Below are 9,090 nucleotides of genomic sequence, written 5' to 3'. Positions count from 1 at the left end.
GAAACACCTATATTAAAAGAACATTATTAAGGTTTCATTGAGTTTAAGGCCAGAAGATACCACTGATTAGATCATCCAGTCTGACCTGTATATTACTGGGCATTACATTTTACCTACCTGTACTGAATTTGTGTGAGTAACTTGTATGTTTGACTAACAAAGACATAAAGAAAGATAAGGCGAATCCACCACTTTTTTGAGTATCTGTATATGTGGATCCCATTCTTGGAGGCCATGGACCCCATGTGCAAAACTGGAATCTTTTGACCTACATAGTTGTTTGGAGCTGCACATTCTATCTTTACTGGCCTGCATGGGTGGAATTCATAGGGGCAATTCTCAACTCAAAGACAGTAAAAGACTTCTTGCCTCAAGAAAGGTTTTGTGCCATCCTTTGTATTAGAGCAGATTTTCAAGATCACCAATTAACATAAACGAGAACATGCCTCAAGCTGGTTGGAGACATTTCAGGGATGGCTGAAGTCGGCTTGTCAACCAAATAGGCCAGTGGTTCTCAAACTTGGGCCGCCGCATGTTCAGGAAAAGCCCCTGGCGGGCTGGGCCGGTTTGTTTACCTGCCGCGTCCACAGGTTCGGCCGATCGCGGCTCCCGCTGGCCGTGGTTCACCACTCCAGGCCAATGGGGGCTGCGGGAAGCAGCGCAGGACAAGGGATGTGCTGGCAGCCCCATTAGCCTGGAGTGGTGAACCGCGGCCAGTGGGAGCCGCGATCGGCTGAACCTGCAGACGTGGCAGGTAAACAAACCGGCTCGGCCTGCCAAGGGCTTTCCCTGAACAAGCAGTGGCCCAAGTTTGAGAACCACTGAAATAGGCAAAGCGTGAAGTTGCCAGTATTTGTTCCAGGATTCTTATTTGCATCTTTTCATTGTTGGACAAATCAGAAAGATGTCTGTCAGGGAATGCCATTGCTACCCCAGTGCCAGCCAGTCGCTGATAACAGAGGCTTCCAGGAAGTGTTGGGAGTCCCCATGTACATTGATACCTCCAGCAAGCCAGCCTGCCTAAAGGCCAGCACCTGTGCTTTGCTTTATCTCTGAAGGCTCTGAACAGTGTATTGCAGTTTACCACACATCTCTCTAAGCAAGCACATTTATTCCTAAGATAAAAGCATTATGGAGAAAACATAAAAAAAACAATAAATAGCTTTAAACACTCTCTAAATAAGGGATGGGCAAACTACGGCCCGTGGGCTGCATCCAGCCTTTTAGACGTTTTAATCCGGCCCTTGAGCTCCTGCCGGGGAGTGGGGTCTGGGGCTTGCCCCGCTCTGGCGCTCCAGCTGGGGAGCGGGGTAGGGGACTTGCCCCACTCCGTGCGGCTCCCAGAAGCACTGACATGTCCCTCCTCTGGCTCCTACACGTAGGGACAGCCAGAGGGTTCTGCATGCTGCCCCTGCCCCAAGCGCCACTGCCGCAGCTCCCATTGGCCGGGAAGTGTGACCAATGGGAGCTGCAGGGGTGGTGCCTGCGGACAGGGCAGCCCACAGAGCCACCTGGCCGCACCTCCATATAGGAGCTGGAGTGGGGACATGCTGCTGCTTCTGGGAACTCCTTGAGCTAAGCACTGCCCAGAGCCTGCACCCCTGTGCCCAAACCCCCTGCCCCAGCCCTGATCCCCCTCCTGCTCTCCGAACCTCTCGGTCCCAGCCCAAAGCACCCTCCTGCACCCCAAACCCCTCATCCCCCATCCCACCTCAGAGCCCAGACCCCCGCCGGAGCCCTCACACCTCCTGCATGCCTCAACCCCCTACTCCAGCTCTGATTCCCCCTCCCATCCTCTGCACCCCTTGGTCCCATCCCAGAGCACCTTCCTGCACCCCAAACCCCTCATCCCCAGCCCAACCCCAGAGCCCCCACCCACAGCCAGAGCCCTTCCCCCCGCGTCCCAACCCCCTGCCCCAGCCTGGAGCCCCCTCCCACATCCTGAACTCTTCATTTCTGGCCTCACCCCAGAGCCTGCACCCCCAGCTGGAGCCATCATCCCCTCCCACACCCCAACCCCCAATTCCGTGAGCATTCATGGCCCGCCATACAGTTTCCATACCCAGATGTGGCCCTCAGGCCAAAAAGTTTGCCCATTCCTGCTCTAAATATACCAGGAGTCACCAAGCACTCTTATGGGGCCCTAGTAAGCCAAAGACTTTCCAACCCTTCCACAAAGATTGGTGTACCCCTTGGACAGAAGATACTGACCATTTTCTGGATCGGAAAGAAAGCCCTGTGTCAGTTTAAATACAACCTTTTTATATTAAAAGCACTTTCTTTGTCTGCTGGTCTCTGGGAAACCCAATTTGAACCCGTATATAAAAGTCTTCCCAAGGGATGGTACCTTTTGGGAGCTGTTTACAACCTATGTGATTCACCTTAATCACCCCTCCACTGGTTTTGGTTCCTGGAGGAGTGGTGGTAACCTTTCCCTCTGGAGTTGCATACAAAGCCCTGCTCTCAGCCCCAGTTCAGCTGACAGTGGGAGCCCCCGCTGTCAGCCCCAGGTTCCCACTATCAATCCAGGGCCCCCGCTGTCAGCTGTGGGCCCCTACTCTCAGGCGGGCCCTGGGTGGTCGACAGCGGGAGCCGCTGCTGTTAGCCTCGGGCAGCCGACAGCGGAAAATCATGGAAAAGTAATAATGGACTTTACTACCACAAATAATAAGGTCCATTATTACTTTTCTGCAATTTTCCATGGCTTGTCCACAACTCATGCAATTATTTGACAATCACCCCGCAATTAAAGCAGGGCCTTTTTTATAATTTTTCAAAATGTAATTGATTACATAAAGTTAGTCTACTAACCATATTTTTTTATCAGTGTTGTCTTCATCCTTCTTGTCCCATTTTCTTTATTTGTTACACTTGTTGTGTCTTCTCAAACTTGCTTGTAAACTTTTTGGGGAAACAACTCTCTTTTACAATGTCTTTATATAACAACACCTTACAAAATGGGCCCCTCAATTCTTGGCACTATCACAAGATAATCTTGAGATAATGGGAGTGCTTTTTTGGAATATGTTTTTGATTATCTATAATTCCCAGTTGATAACAGTTCTTAAAAGCGGGTTAAAATGCTATGTTCTGGTTGTTGTGTTTAATTGCCTTAATCTCTGATTTTATATATTGCTATATTGTAAAGCGTGCTGAATGTTTTTGTTAGACTATCCATCATTTTGTATTTCCTTCTAAGTGATAATAAGGGTACATAGTTTGTAGACAGCACAGTTTGATTTTTAGCTTCTTTATTTACAACACTCATATATGGACATTTTGGATTCAGTCTGATTATTTGTCTAATGGTCAGTGATCTAAGAAGTGAAAGAAAGGAAATTCTTCGAACTTTGGTCTCCGTGACCCTTGCTTTGCTTTCTTACTCCAAGTGACATATTGACCTTGAGCATCAGAATCAAAGAATGTTCTTAGTCTTCAGAGATTGACTTACTTTTTTTTTTGTAAACTGATAATCCTTCCTCAACACTATTTATTTGGATTATTTTCTCTTTGAGCAGTATCTGTCAAACTAAAAGTAGCCTTGGTGATTCACAGACACAGTGGTATAAGATGGATTCTACTTTTGAGTTACCCAGATCCAGAACTCACTTTTTCATTACATGAGCGAGAAAGGCAAAATAAATTTGCTTTGGATATTCCATTTCTGAGGTCCCAGCAACAAATTTTATCTTAGAACTAAGCTTTTTTTTTTAAGAGTTACCACAATCTTTATGTTAGAACCTGATGCTGCATTCTTTGCAAATCCAAAACTTAATTGGGCCCCTTTTTTTTTTTTAAACATAATTCTTACCTATATTTAGAGGGGTAATGTACAGTGAAAATCAGATACTCGGTATCTAATTCTCTCTCTTGCACACTCCTGCCTCCCTCCCGCCCCCATGATACTTCAGAACAGAAATATTCAAAACTTATTAGGGTACTTACGGTGGAGTATTAACCTTTGTATTGTATACAGCTCAGATTACTCAGTTTTGTAAAAACATACATGCTTGAGAGACGGAAATAGGACACAGAAGTATAATTAGTCAGTAATACCAGTCCTATGTCCCCTTGGATTTTCTTACCTTGCTGAATGGGTGATGATTCAGATAGGCCCAGATTTTCAGTATCTCAAAATCAATTACATCTGAGCCCTAATATTTCCCACTTTACAAGCTATTGTTAACCACCTCCTTTTTATCTTGTACCAGTATCACCACCTAAGTTTAGAACTGCCTTCTCTTTTGACAAACAACCTCCGTCTCATTTATATCCCTTCTTTTAAAATACACTTCTTTCAGAAAGGTCTTCAGTTCTTTTCTCTCCATGAGATCTGCATTGCTTCTAGTCTAATCCATCATCCATTTTTTTGTGTCTGCACTGAATTATCTATGTCTGAATTAGACTATAGGACATGAACCACAATTTCCTATATGTTTGTAAACCCCAGGCATGTGGAAGATACTCAGTACATGACAAAGATCACAAGAGTATTTCAGAGTTAGTATGTGTCCCCCAATGCCTCCCCCCTTCACAGTTTCAGTGTAGGAGTGGTTGGTGTAGAAAGGGGAATTCTTCATTATAACCCACATCCCCTCTGCTCTACCACTGAAGCCAGCCTCAGCTCTCTGCTTCTTCCACTGACCTTCAGTTTTCCTGCATGTTGCCCTTTAGCCATGAAATACCCTTTTTGATTTAGTCCATAAAGGTGTCCTTCGCCAGACCCTCTTGTACTTGGAGGTCTAAAGGAAAATGCAGCTAACAGTAGCTAAATTGGGAATTATGCATTTAATTACATATATGTTTTTAAAATTTAATGATTCAGAACCGTTAAGTTATGCATATAGGGCCTCATCTAAGGCCTACTGAAGTCAATTTGAAAACACCCATTGACTGTAAAGGGAGTTGGATCAAGTCCACAGCTAGCCTATATAAACACATGTCCTTCTTACTCTTCCTTTCCTCCTTGTTTCACTCCTATTGTTTGTTACATACTTTTTTTGTGTCTTGTTTTAAATTAGATTATAGACTCTTCACATTAGGGACTTTGTCTTCCTATGTGTTCTCACAGTGCTTAACACAAGGTGGCTTCAGTTCTAATCGGGGTCTTCAACTCTACCTAAATACAAATAAGTCAGTAAATAATAGTAATTAATAATAATAAATAAGTTATTCAATGAAGAAAAATTATCTTTTAATATTAAGGTTCTGACAAACCTAGAAAAGCAAGAACACCAGTGGTTAAGGATTAAACATCCATTATATAGGCAGTACAGACCTCAGCTAGGTATTTTAACAAGAGGTTTGAATTTTGATCCTTAGAGACTAAGGATGAAAACTTGGCCCCATTGAAGCAAAGAGAAGGTATTCCAGTTACTTCAGTGTAGTAAGGATTTTAGCTTACATTTTCAGGTTGGCCTCAACTGGGCCCCTACTTTTGAACCTGCAGTTATTGCAGGTGTGATTAGGATCACTTTGGCATTCAAGCATCTTATTAAGTCTGAAAGTCAGGTACTTAAAAATCTAAGGGTATGACTACACTGCAAGGTAAACCCAGGTCTGTGGGACCCAGGGTATGTCTACACTACGAAATTAGTTCGAATTTATAGAAGCCGGTTTTATTGAAATCGGTTGTATACAGCCGATTGTGTATGTCCACACAATAAAATGCTCTAGGTGCTCTAGTCGGCAGACCGCGTCCACAGTACGAGGCTAGCGTCGACTTCCGGAGCATTGCACTATGGGTAGCTATCCCACAGCTATCCCACAGTTCCCGCAGTCTCTGCCGCCCCTTGGAATTCTGGGTTGAGATCCCAATGCCCGGATGATGCAAAACAGTGTCGCGGGCGGTTCTGGGTACATGTCGTCAGGCCCCTCCCTCCCCCGTCACAGCAACGGCAGACAATAGATTCGCGCCTTTTTATCTGGGTTACCTGGGTTACCTGTGCAGACAACATGGAGCCCGCTCAGCACAGCTGAGCTCACCGTCACCATATGTCCTCTGGGTGCCGGCAGACGTGGGACTGCATTGCTACACAGCAGCAGCTGCTAACTGCCTTTTGGCGGTAGACGGTGCAGTAGACTGGTAGCCTTCATCGGCGATCTGGGTGCTGGCAGCCGTGGGGCTTGCCTTTTGGCAGTAAATGGTGTATTATGACTGTTAGCCGGCCTATTACAAGTCGGGTCATCGCACGTTAGCAGAGTCTTCCCTGAGCAGCAGCTCGTACAATAGGCCTGAAGACCATCGTCATACACCGCCCCGTATTTGCTGCCAAGCACCCAGAAAGATGCCGAGGGCTATCAGTCACGCTGCACCGTCGTCTTAAGATGTAAAAAATAGATTTTCTCTGTATTCATTTGCTTCCCCCTCCCTCCGTCAAATCAACGGCCTGCTAAGCCCAGGGTTTTCAGTTTAATCTTTGGGGGGGACCAGTCTGTGACAGTTGTTTGTGTCTCTCCCTGATGCACAGCCACCGTTCTTTATTTTAATTCCCTGTGCCTGTACGCCATGTCGTCACTAGGCCCCCCTCCCTCCTTCCCCTAGGCCGTCAGATACTACGTTTGCGCCACAGCTCGAGCCGAGAAGCGGTTCGCGCCTTTTCTTTGAATTCTGGGTTGAGATCCCAATGCCCGGATGATGCAAAACAGTGTCGCGGGCGGTTCTGGGTACATGTCGTCAGGCCCCTCCCCCCTCGTCACAGCAACGACAGACAATAGATTCGCGCCTTTTTACCTGGGTTACCTGTGCAGACAACATACCACGGCAAGCATGGAGCCCGCTCAGCTCAGCTGAGCTCACCGTCACCATATGTCCTCTGGGTGCCGGCAGACGTGGGACTGCATTGCTACACAGCAGCAGCTGCTAACTGCCTTTTGGCGGTAGACGGTGTAGCATGAGTGATAGCCGTGGGGCTGGCAGCCGTAGTGCTGCATTGCACCAGCCCCTTGCAGGCGATGGTATATTATGACTGGTACCCGTCGTCGTCGTACTGGTATGGCTGTCAATCATGGCCACCTGGGCAGACATGCTACTGTTTCGATGATGACGGTTACCAGTCATAATATACTATTTTCTGCCAATTGCCCAATATTGTCTGCTAAGCACCCAGAAGAGGCCGAGGGCGATGCTGGGTGCTGGCGGACGTGGGGCTGGCAGACGTGGGGCTGCATTGCTACACAGCAGCAGCCCCTTGCCTTTTGGCAGATGATGGCATATTATGATTGGTACCCATCATCGTCATACTGGTATGGCTGTCACTCATGCTGCAGCGTTGGCTGCCACCTTAAGATGTAAAAAATAGATTTGTTCTGTGTTCATTTGCTTCCCCTTCCTCCGTGAAATCAACGGCCTGCTAAGCCCAGGGTTTCCAGTTTAATCTTTGGGGGGACCATTCTGTGTGACAGTTGTTTGTGTTTCTCCCTGTTCCTGTACCTGTACACCATGTCGTCACTCGGCCCTCCCTCCCTCCCGCCCTCCTTCTCCTGGTCCATCAGATACTACTTTCGCGCCTTTTTTCTGACCAGGCGCCATAGCTAGCACTGGGATCATGGAGCCCGCTCAGATCACCGCAGCAATTATGAGCACTATGAACACCACGCGCATTGTCCTGGAGTACATGCAGAGCCAGAACATGCCAAGGCGAAACCCGGACCAGGCGAGGAGGCGATTGCAGCGCAGCGACGAGAGTGATGAAGAAATTGACATGGCCATAGACCTCTCACAAGGCACAGGCCCCAGCAATGTGGAAATCATGGTGTTACTGGGGCAGGTTGATACCGTGGAACGCCGATTCTGGGCCCGGGAAACAAGCACAGACTGGTGGGACCGCATCGTGCTGCAGGTATGGGATGATTCCCAGTGGCTGCGAAACTTTCGCATGCGTAAGGGCACTTTCATGGAACTTTGTTACTTGCTTTCCCCTGCCCTGAAACGCCAGGATACCAAGATGAGAGCAGCCCTCACAGTTGAGAAGCGAGTGGCAATAGCCCTGTGGAAGCTTGCAACGCCAGACAGCTACCGGTCAGTCGGGAATCAATTTGGAGTGGGCAAATCTACTGTGGGGGCTGCTGTGATCCAATTTGCCAGGGCAATGAAAGACCTGGTGATAGCAAGGGTAGTGACTCTGGGCAACGTGCAGTCAATAGTGGATGGTTTTGCTGAAATGGGATTCCCAAACTGTGGCGGGGCCATAGACGGAACCCATATCCCTATCTTGTCACCGGAGCACCAAGCCACCGACTACATAAACCGCAAGGGGTACTTTTCAATGCTGCTGCAAGCCCTGGTGGATCACAAGGGACGTTTCACCAACATCAACGTGGGATGGCCGGGAAAGGTACATGATGCTCGCGTCTTCAGGAACTCTGCTCTGTTTCGAAAGCTGGAGGAAGGGACTTTCTTCCCGGACCAGAAAGTGACCATTGGGGATGTTGAAATGCCTATCGTGATCCTTGGGGACCCAGCCTACCCCTTAATGCCATGGCTCATGAAGCCATACACAGGCAGCCTGGACAGGAGTCAGGACCTGTTCAACTACAGGCTGAGCAAGTGCCGAATGGTGGTGGAATGTGCATTTGGACGTTTAAAAGCGCGCTGGCGCAGCTTACTGACTCGCTCAGACCTCAGCGAAAAGAATATCCCCATTGTTATTGCTGCTTGCTGTGCGCTCCACAATATCTGTGAGAGTAAGGGGGAGACATTTATGGCGGGGTGGGAGGTTGAGGCAACTCGCCTGGCCGCTGATTACGCGCAGCCAGACACCAGGGCGGTTAGAGGAGCACAGCAGGGCGCGGTGCGCATCAGAGAAGCTTTGAAAACGAGTTTTGTGACTGGCCAGGCTACTGTGTGAAACTTCTGTTTGTTTCTCCTTGATGAACCCTCCAACCCCCCCCCCCGACCCGGTTCACTCTACTTCCCTGTAAACCAACCACCCCACCCCACCCTCCCCTCCCCTCCCGCTTGCAGAGGCAATAAAGTCATTGTTTTTTCACATTCATGCATTCTTTATTAGTTCCTTACAGAGGTAGGGGGATAATTGCCAAGGTAGCAGGGATGGGTGGGGGAGGAGGGATGGAAAAGGACACACTGCA

The sequence above is a fragment of the Trachemys scripta genome, chromosome 12 (assembly GCF_013100865.1).
Source record: "Trachemys scripta elegans isolate TJP31775 chromosome 12, CAS_Tse_1.0, whole genome shotgun sequence".
In the NCBI taxonomy this organism is placed as follows: domain Eukaryota; kingdom Metazoa; phylum Chordata; order Testudines; family Emydidae; genus Trachemys; species Trachemys scripta.
This window is presented reverse-complemented; position numbering follows the sequence as displayed.